The sequence below is a fragment of the Capsicum annuum genome, unplaced genomic scaffold (assembly GCF_002878395.1).
Source record: "Capsicum annuum cultivar UCD-10X-F1 unplaced genomic scaffold, UCD10Xv1.1 ctg3182, whole genome shotgun sequence".
Taxonomy (NCBI): domain Eukaryota; kingdom Viridiplantae; phylum Streptophyta; class Magnoliopsida; order Solanales; family Solanaceae; genus Capsicum; species Capsicum annuum.
This window is the reverse complement of record NW_025838484.1, coordinates 386,008-396,295: the sequence shown is the minus strand read 5'-3', so window position 1 is coordinate 396,295 and position 10,288 is coordinate 386,008.

Sequence of the window (10,288 nt, the reverse complement as noted above, 5' to 3'; positions counted from 1 at the left end):
CAATGTCTGTAGGTGTTTCCCGACAAGTTTGAGATTTTTTGGACTTCGTTAGAAGCTCCTTTGAAATCCCAAAATAGTGGATAAACATGATCTTGGCGCGCTGCGTTCACTATCTAATTGATGAATGTTTTCCCTAGCTCCCAGCGTTAATTTCTAGTAATTCGACCCAGACTCGACGCAACACGTTGGTTATCGCATTGATGCCAATGATGCCGTGCGTCGGTCTAAGTGTCAATAGTGTAGTATTCATTCATTAAAAGGCGGCGTACTTGGGGGTATTTATGTTTTTTTCCTCAAACTTCATCCCCTAAAATATGAAATTAATCACCTTAGAGAGCAATTACTCATTCTTTCTCAAATTTGCTCAAGAACAAAATGCTAGAATCTTCAAATTTAAATCAAGAACTTAAGATCCCACCACTATTTTTCAGAAATTCCTTAACTAAGGTATGTGAAGTTGTCGTTCAAGGGTCCTTTCCATCTTTGAAGTCCAAGAAACTATTTTCAGACTTCAAGTCTATGAATTTCATGAATTCCATGTTGGGTTTCATAATATCCATGTTCAAAATGATTAATTGTATTTAAAATCCATGTTTCATTATCAAGTTCATGTTGGGTTAATTGATTTATGTGTATTTTCATATGAAATCATGATAAAGCCTTCAAATGGTGAATTTAATATTGAAATTATGTGCTCACATATTAATTAGTATTATATGCATAATTAATGCCTTTCAAGTGATTGTTGAATTAAGAATTTGTGTTGGATAGTGAAGTTATATCATGCAAGCATGTGTTTGAGTTCATGACACGTAAGTGTTTGCTCAAATTCCACAATGATTAAAGAATGATCAAATGCTTAGTTTACATGTTTCAAGTTTATGCCATGTCTCTTATTTAATGCTATCGAGTCCTGGGGGTACTAGTAACTGACAATTTAGCTGATTATTTAGAGCCATGGTAAGTCATAGTATAGTAACAATTATGCCACTATAAGTAGTACTCTCAGTCAGTTGCAACACTTAGGAAAATCTCAGTAGACTCAGTATTCTTCCGGTCTAGTTCAGTACTCAGTCCAGACCTTAGTAAAATTAGTTATTTAATAGAATTCAGTAGTTTCCGTTAGTTCGCGAAACACTGTGTACCCAGTTCAGTTCAGTTAAACAACAATATCAGTAACAACTCAATCCAGCCTAGTGCAACCTAGAATTCAGTTCAGTGTCTATTCAGTTGGGAGTAGGATTCGGCATCGAGTTAACCCAGGGATAGGGCATTCCATCCAGCTGAGGGTTTCACCATTAGTAGCAATCCCTATGTTATAGAACTACATAGCAAGTATAGGTTGATATTTCTTCCTTCCAGATATATTGAGGGTTGATATATCTCATTAGAGTTATCCTACTAGCGAGGACTGACTAAAGAGCTTCTTGTCAGAGAGGGTTAACTCACAACTTATCCTTACCCATGGCACGATATTAACACCCTTTAAACTGGGGTTACAGGTTGGAAAACAATCTATTTAGAGAGGGGCATGTCGATTAGATGATTGCCTCCCACAGTCTCAGTTCCAGTCTCAGTCTTAGAATAGAACTCAATTTAGTTCTACAGAGTCAGGACTATGATACATAGTCACGAAGCTAAGTACAAAATTCTGTATGTTTCCATAGTCTTTGGAACTTTCAAATACAGTCATTTAGATAATCAATAATAGAGTATTGATAAACTCGGATATCTGTTATCAATATTTAGATTTAGTACTTAGTTTTAGCACGATCTTAGTTAAAGTTTATGTATTCATGCATATAATCTTACTCAATCATACTAATGTTATTTAGTTATTTTTGTGAATGCATATGAACCCATGCATTTTATCCTACCTCACTGAGTATACCAGTATATTCAAAGTACTGATGTATAATTTTCTTTGCTTTATGATGTCTTATATCATGTGTTTAGATGCACGGGCTCCAGATCACCCTAAGTAGTTTAGTTTCTCAGCTTTCAGAGTACTGGCCAGTCCTCATAGTTTAAGGACATGCTTATTAGTTATAGTACTTCAGTTTTATTTTAGTAGATGGAGTTAGTTTAGGGCTTGTCCTATCAATTCCATAGTTTTGACAGTTGAAGGCTTTTCAGACTAGAGTATTTTTAGATAGTCGTTAAGTTTTTCAACACTTACATTTAGTTTTGGTATCTTTATAACGTATTCAAATTTATTTACATATTTGAACCTTATGGCATATGTTTTTGCTTATTTCTGCAATCATTACCATATTTATTACACAGTTATTACAGCTGGTACCAGTTATGGGTTAGGTTGTGGTCCTTCGAGATTATAAGCATCATGTAGCGTCCAGGGTATAGAATCGGGGAATTACAAAATTGGTATTATACCTTAAGGTTCAACAGAGTCCTAGGAAGTCTGAAAGTTGCATCTAGTAGAGTATTATTCATGGGTATGTTACGCACCGCACATATGGATAGAAGGCTACGTGATGTATTAGGAAAAGTTTCCCTTCTTTAGGTATTCTTGTCATCCGAGTGAGAATGAGCTCTAGTTACAATCTCTTTCTAATCCTAGCTTCACTTACATTGACAGAATATGCCTCTAAAGAGGTGTTAGGGAAGAGGAATGGGAGACCGATCATCCTCTCAGCCCGTCTATCTAGATCCTTTAGGTGAGCATATCTCCCAAGTAGAGTTCAGAGCAACCTTCACCACCCTAACTCATTCTATAGTAGCCCAGAATAAACGTCCAGCTGTGGTTCCAGAAAACCAGTAGCTAATACTAGTGCTACCCGGATTCGAGACTTCACCCGAATGAACCCTCAAGAATTTCTTGATCATGTGTAGAAGGTTACCAATATCATGGGGGTGACTACTATTGCAAGCACTGAGTTAGCCGTATATTAATTTGAGGATGTGGCTTACTCATGGTTTAAACAGTGGAAGGTCGAGAGGGTTATTGATGCTGGCCCCATAGAATGGGAGGAGTTTGTAGTTGCTTTTCTAGATAGGTTCTTCCCGCTAGAGTTAAGGGAAGCAAAAGTTTTTGAGTATATAAACCTGAAGTAGGGCAATATGACAGTGCAGGAGTATTTTGTGGAAGATAGCATATCTAAGATAAGAAAGTTTGTGTCAAGGGTGTCTAGCAGCGTTGTCAAGGAGTGTAGGACCGCAATGTTGATTGAAGAGTTTGACATATCATGGCTCATGGTCCATGCTCGGTGGATAGTGAATACTAAGAATAGTAAGAAGGAGAGGGAGAACAAGCGAGCGAGAACAGGTAGTTTTGATTTTGCTCAACCTAAGTCAGAGGGCAGGAATCATTGTCAGTTCCACCAAAAATCCTCAATTCCAGCTCTGTCCTTAGCTAGTGCTTCTCTGCAAAAATTCAAAGGTGGCAACTAAGATAGGGAATCAGGCCGTAAGCCTCAGGGCAGTGTTAGTAGTGCCCGAACCAATCCCCTTTACCAAAAGTGTGTCAGAAACTACTAGGGCATCTGCAGAGCAAGCAGTGATGTGTGTTTTGAATGTGGAAAGCCAGGCCACAGAGTCATACAGTGTCCCCAGGTGGGTTCGCAGAGTCAGCATACGCGTCACCCAGCTCTGTCCAATCACCTTAATCAGTAAGATGCCTAATCTAGTGCCACCCATGAGAAGAACCCAAATAGACTCTATGCTCTTTAGTCCTGACAGGATCAGGAAATTTCTCCTGATATGGTCACTGGTAAGTTACAAGTTAGAAATTGCATATTTACGCTTTGCTAGATCCAGGAGCTTCTTTGTCCTTTATTACTCTTTATATAGAATTTGATTTTAGAGTCAGTACCAAAATTCGACAAGTGTCTTTCTCAGTCTCCATCCCAGTGGTTAAATCTATCATAGCACGATGGGTATATAGGAACTGTCTGGTTATGGTATCTTAGAAAGTCATATCATAAGACTTAGTCGAATAAGAGATGACTAATTTTGATGTCATTTTTAGCATGGATTAGCTGTATTCCAGCTATGGCTCAGTCGACTATAGAAACTGAATTTTCTAATTTCAGTTTCTGAATAAACCCATCATAGAGTGAAGGGGTAGTACTTCAGCACATAGGGGTCAGCTTGTGTCTTACCTTTTGGCTTGAAAAATGATATCAAAGGGGTAGTACTTCGTTCGAGTACAGGACTCTAGTTCAAAATCCCTAAATTTTGAATTAATATCAGTATCATGTGAATTCCCAGATATATTTCAAAAGACCTTCCTGGAGTTCCTCCCAAAAGGGAAATTAATTTCAGAATCAATTTTTTTCTAGATACTCAGCCCATATATATTCCTTCATACAAAATGGCTCCAGCAGAACTCAGTGAATTAAAAGAGCAGTTAAAGGATCTCCTAAATAAGGGATTTATAAGACCCAATGTGTCCTCGTGGGGTGCACCATTGTTAGTCGTGCATAAGAAAGATGGTTCCCTCAAAATATGTATAGATTACCATTAGTTAACAAAGTTACAGGCAAGAACAAGTATCCACTTCCTAGAATCGATGACTTATTTGACTAACTTCATGGTGCTATCTATTTCTCTAAGATAGACCTTAGATCAGGCTATCTTCAGCTAAGAGTCAGGGAATCTGACATCCAAATATCACTTTCAGAACTCAGTACGGTCACTTCGAACCTTTAGTCATTTTCTTTGGTCTTACCAATATCCCAACAGCCTTCATAGACTTGATGAACCATGTTTTTAAGTAGTAGTATGACATGTTCATGATAATCTTCATAGATGACATTCTTGTTCACTACTGTAGTTAGCATGATCATGCAGACCATCTCAGAATAGTATTACAAACTCTCAGAAATCACCAGTTGCTTGCAAAATTTAGTAAGTGCAAATTTTGGCTAAGGTCTGTTTCTTTCCTTGGCCATATTATTTTTGGTGATGGCATTAGACTTAATCCCCAAAAGACCGAAGTAGTGAAAAATTGGCCCAGGTCTATCTCTCTATTAGATGTCAGGAGTTTCCTAGGTTTTGCCGGTTATTACCAATGGTTCGTTGAATGATTTTCGTCTATTGCATCCCCTATTTCTAGATTGACTTAGAAGGAATTCAAATTCCAGTGGTTAGATTCTTGTGATAAGTGTTTTAAGAAGTTGAATACTCGAGTCAGTATAGCTCTAGTTTTAACCCTACCAGATGGTTCAGACGTCTTTGTAGTGTATTATGATGCCTCCGAAGTTTGCTTGAGGTGCTTTCTAATGCAGAGAGGAAGGTCATAGCCTATTCCTTAAGATAACTTAAGCCCTATGAGAAGAAATACCCTACTCATGATCTTGAGTTAGCAGCAATAGTGTTTGCCTTAAAAATTTTGAGGCGCTATTTGTACGGTATGCACATTGATGTGTTCACTCATCATAAGATCCTGAAGTATGTATACTCCTAGAAATACCTAAATCTCCATCAGAGAAGGTGGTTGGAGTTTTTTAAGGATTACAACACGAGTGTTCTATATCATTCAGGCAAGGCCAATATAGTAGCCGACGCTCTAAGTCAAATATCTATGGGTAGTGTTGCGCATGTCAAGGAAAGTAAAAGAAGTTAGCTTAAGAAGTCCCTCAGTTAGCCCGACTAGGTGTCCGCTTAGTCGATTTAGCAGAAGATGTTTATGGGTGCAAAGTAGTTTAGAACTATCCCTAGTTTCTGAAGTGAAGGAAAAGCTAGATAGGAATCCTAGTTTAGTCCAGTTGAAGGAATCAGTCAGAGGTCAAAAATTTGAGATTTTCTCGTAAGGAGGAGATTGTGTTTTGCATTGTCAGGGTCAACTATGTGTGCCAGGCATAGATAACTTAAGTTGAAAAATTCTTACAAAAGCACATGGTGCGCGCTACTCGATTTATCCAGGGGCCATCAAGATGTACCATGATCTGCGAGAGATTTATTGGCCTAGTGGGATGAAAGGTGATATTACAGAGTTTGTGGCTAAGTTCTCAACATGTCAGCAGGTTAAGATGGAGCAACAAAATCCAAGTGGGTCCATGCAGGAGTTTAGTATTCCTACATGGAAGTGGGAAGAAGTGAACAAGGACTTTGTGATGGGTTTTCCTTGTAATTGTCATCTGCATAATTCAGTTTAGGTCATCATAGACATGATGATGAAATCCACTCATTTTTTTCCAGTCCATACCTCATATTCAGCTGAGGATTATAATAAACTCCATATGAGGGAGTTGGTCAGATTGTACGGTGTTTCATTGTCTATTATCTCAGATAGAGGTACCCAATTTACCTTTCATTTTTGGAAAGCATCACAAAATGGTCTTGGCACCCGAGTTCATCTAAGTATATCTTTCCATCCTTAGATAGATGGTCAAGTAGAAAGGACCATCCATACTTTAGAAGATATGTTGCGAGTATGTGCGATAGATTTCAAGGTTAGTTGGGATGACCATTTGACTGTGATTGAGTTCACATATAATAACAGCTATCCCTCTAGCATTCAGATGGCTCCATTTGAGGCAGTTTATAGGACAAGGTATAGATCTCTCATTGGTTGGTTTAAAGTGGATGAGGCCGCAGTGGTAGGGCCTGATTTGGTATTTGATACCTTAGAGCAAGTCCAGTTGATTAGGGAAAGACTTAAGATAGCTCAAAGCAGACAGAAATCATACACAGATGTGTGCAAAAAAGATCTAGATTTCAAGATTGGTGACTATGTGCACTTGAAGATATCTCCTATGGAAGAAGTGAATTAGTTTTGCGAGAAGGGAAAGCTCAGTCCTCGATATGTCAGTCCTTACCGAATACTTAGCTGTTTAGAAAGGTGGCTTATGAGCTAGAGTTGTCTTCATATCTATCTTCAGTCCATCCAATGTTTCTCATCTCTTTTTTAAAGAAATGGATAGGTGAACCATCAGCTGTAGTCCCCATAGAGGGCATATATGTTCAGAACAACCTCTCTTACGAAGAAATTTTAGTCAAAATCCTTAATTATTAGATTCATAGACTGAGGAAAAAATAAGTCCCTCTAGTCAAAGTTTTTTGGTGAAATCAGTCCGTTGAGAGAGCTAATTAGGAAGCAAAAATAGATATGTAGACCAAGTATCCTCAATTCTTTCCCGCAAACTCATATCCAACGTATGGTAATAGTTTTACTTTAGCTTATTCAGTTTTATATTCAAATTTTAGTTATAAACTTGGTATTTGTTACCACTGCATGTCAGTCACATGTTCATGAGTCAATTCAGTCATGCATTCATGCATCAGATATGCATGTCCAACATGAGAAACTCAGCTTATCTGTATTCCTAGTCATGCATTCATGAATCATGTTCAACTATGTGATCATGCATCAGATATGCATATTCAATATAATAATTTGGTGTATCAGTGCTCTCAGTCGTAAAACCATGTTTCATTTGTGCATGCCCAGTGTATAAGTTTAGTCTCTTAGTATTCTCAGTCTCAGCAGTCTCATGGTTTCAGTTATGCATGCCTAGTGTCTAAGTTCAGTCTCTCAATATTCTCAGTCTCAGCAGTATCATTCGAGGACAAATGTTCCCACGGGGGAGATAATGTAAGACCCCGCAAAAATCCTTTACTTAATTCAGTCCTTTAAGCTTGCTAAGATGTCCCAGGCTTTGAATATTCTAGCTAAGTATTCAAAAATAGTGTCATTTTAGCCTTTAAAAATTGGTGATCTTATTTCATGGCCTTAACATCCATTAAATGTGGATATTTAAGTTGATTCATAATCAGGAAAGTCCATAGATATTTTCGGACAAGTTTTGGATTTTTTGGACTTTGCTTAAAGCTGCTTCAGAATCCCAAAATAGTGGATCAACGCGTTCTTGGCGAACCGCATCGACTATCGCATTGATGAATATTTTCCCTAGCTCCCAACATCAATTTCTAGGGAGTCGATGTGGACTCGACATGATGTATTGGATATTATGTCGATGCCAACAATGCGACGCATCGGTCTGCTCGTCGATGGTGAAGTTTTCATTCATTAAAAGGCCGCGTCCTTGGGAATAGTTAGGTCTTTTTCCCTCAACCTTCATCCCCCAAAACATGAAATTAATCACCTTAGAGAGGAATTAAACTTATTCTTTCTAAAATTTGCTCAAGAACAAAACCCTAGAAGCTTCAATTTCAAATCAAGAACTCAAGATTCTACCATCAATTTTCAGAAATTCCTTAACTAAGGTATGTGAAGTGTTCATACAAGGGTCCCTTCTACCCTTGGAGTCCAAGAAACTATTTTTAGACTTCATGTGTATGAATTTTATGAATTTTATGTTGGGTTTGATAATATCCATGTTTGAAATGATTAATTGGGTTTTAAATCCATGTTTCATGATCAAGTTCATGTGGGTTTAATGGATTTATATGTATTACCATGTGAAATTAGGCTAAGCCTTTAAATGGTGAATTTAATTTTGAAATTGTGTGCTCACATGTTGATTAGTACTATGTGCATAATTTATGCCATTCAAGTGATTGATAAATTAAACATATGAGTTGGATGGTGAAGTAATATCATGTTAGAATGTGTTTTTCTTGACATGCAAGTGTTTTCTAAAATCCCCTATAAATGAAGAATGATCAAATGCTTAGTTTCATGTTTCAATTTTATGCCATGTCTCTTAGTTTATGCTATTAAGTCCTGGGGGTACTTGTACCCTATAATTTAGCTGATTATTTAGAGCCATGGTCAGTCAGAGTACAGTAACAGTTACGTCACTATCAGTAGTACTCGCAGTAAGTTACATAACTTAGGAAAAACTCAGTCGACTCAGTATTCTTCAAATCTAGTTCAGTACTCTGTCCAGACCTCAGTAAACTTAGTTAGTTAATAGAATTCAGTAGCTTTCGTCAGTCCATAGAACTTAGTGTACCCAATTGTATTTAGTTAAATATTAATATCAGTAACAATTTAGTCCAGCCTAGTGCAGACTAGAAGTCAGTTCAGTGTCTATTTAGTTGGGAGTAGCAATCCCTGTGTTACAGAACTATGTAGTCAGTGTAGGTTGAGATATCTTCCTGCCAGATATACTGAGGGTTGATATATCTAATTCAAGTTATCCTACAAGTGAGAATTTATGGAAGAGATTTCTGTCAGAGATGGTTAACTCGCAGCTTATTATTACTCATGGCACGATATTGACACCTTTCTAACTGGGGTAACGGGTTTGACCGCAATAAGTTTAGATAGGGGCATATCAGTTAGATGATTACCTCCCACAGTCTTAAAATAGAACTTAGTTTAGTTCTAAAGATTCATGACTATCAAACATAGTCACTCAGCTAAATCCAGAACTTAGTATGGTTCAACAGTATTCAGAATTGTCAGATATAGTCATTTAGATAATCAGTAATACAATATTCATAAACTCGAATATCGGTTATCAGTATTCAGATCCAGTACTTAGACGATCTCAGTTAAAGTCTATGTTTTCATGCATATACTCCTACTCAGACATACTTATGTTATATAGTTACTACTATGCATGCATATGAACCAATGCATTTCAGCATACGTTATTGACAATACCAGTACATTCAAAGTAATGACGTATGCTTTTTTTTTGTGCTATGATGTCTTATATCATAGGTTCAGATGCATGAGGTCTAGAGCACCCTTACATGTTAAGATTCTCAGCTTTCAGAAAAGTGGTGAATCCTCATAGTTCGAGGACATACTTATTATTTACAATACTTCAGTTTTATTTCAGTTTATGAAGTTAGTTGGTAGCTTATCCCATTAACTCCACGGTTTAGATAGTTAGAGGCTTTTCGGACTAGAGTATTTTCAGACAGTTGATCAGTTTTTCAGTACTTACATTTAATTTTGGTATCTTGATACCACATTAAGATTTATTTACAGATTTGAACCTTATGGCATATGTTTCCATATATTTCCACAATTATTACAGTTTTATTACATAGTTATTGAAGTAGGTACCAATCATGGGTTAGCTTGTGGTCCTTCAGGGTTATAAGCATCATGTAGTATCTAGGGTACAGATTCCAGAAATTACATAAATCATGTGTTGATAGAAAATACTCCTTCCTTACAATATTTTATCGAGCTTAATAAGATGGGGCATAACAAAATAAAGTTTGAAGGTCGAGGTGGTGAAATTTTGGTTGTTTAAAAAGGACCCTAATGTAGAATGTGACATATTAAAGAGCTTATAGAAGATAGTTACTATTAGTTCTTACAATTGTCCTACCCACATCATAGCCTACACTACAACCCTTAATGTCCTATTTGATCTTAAGGCTGGATATTTTTATATTA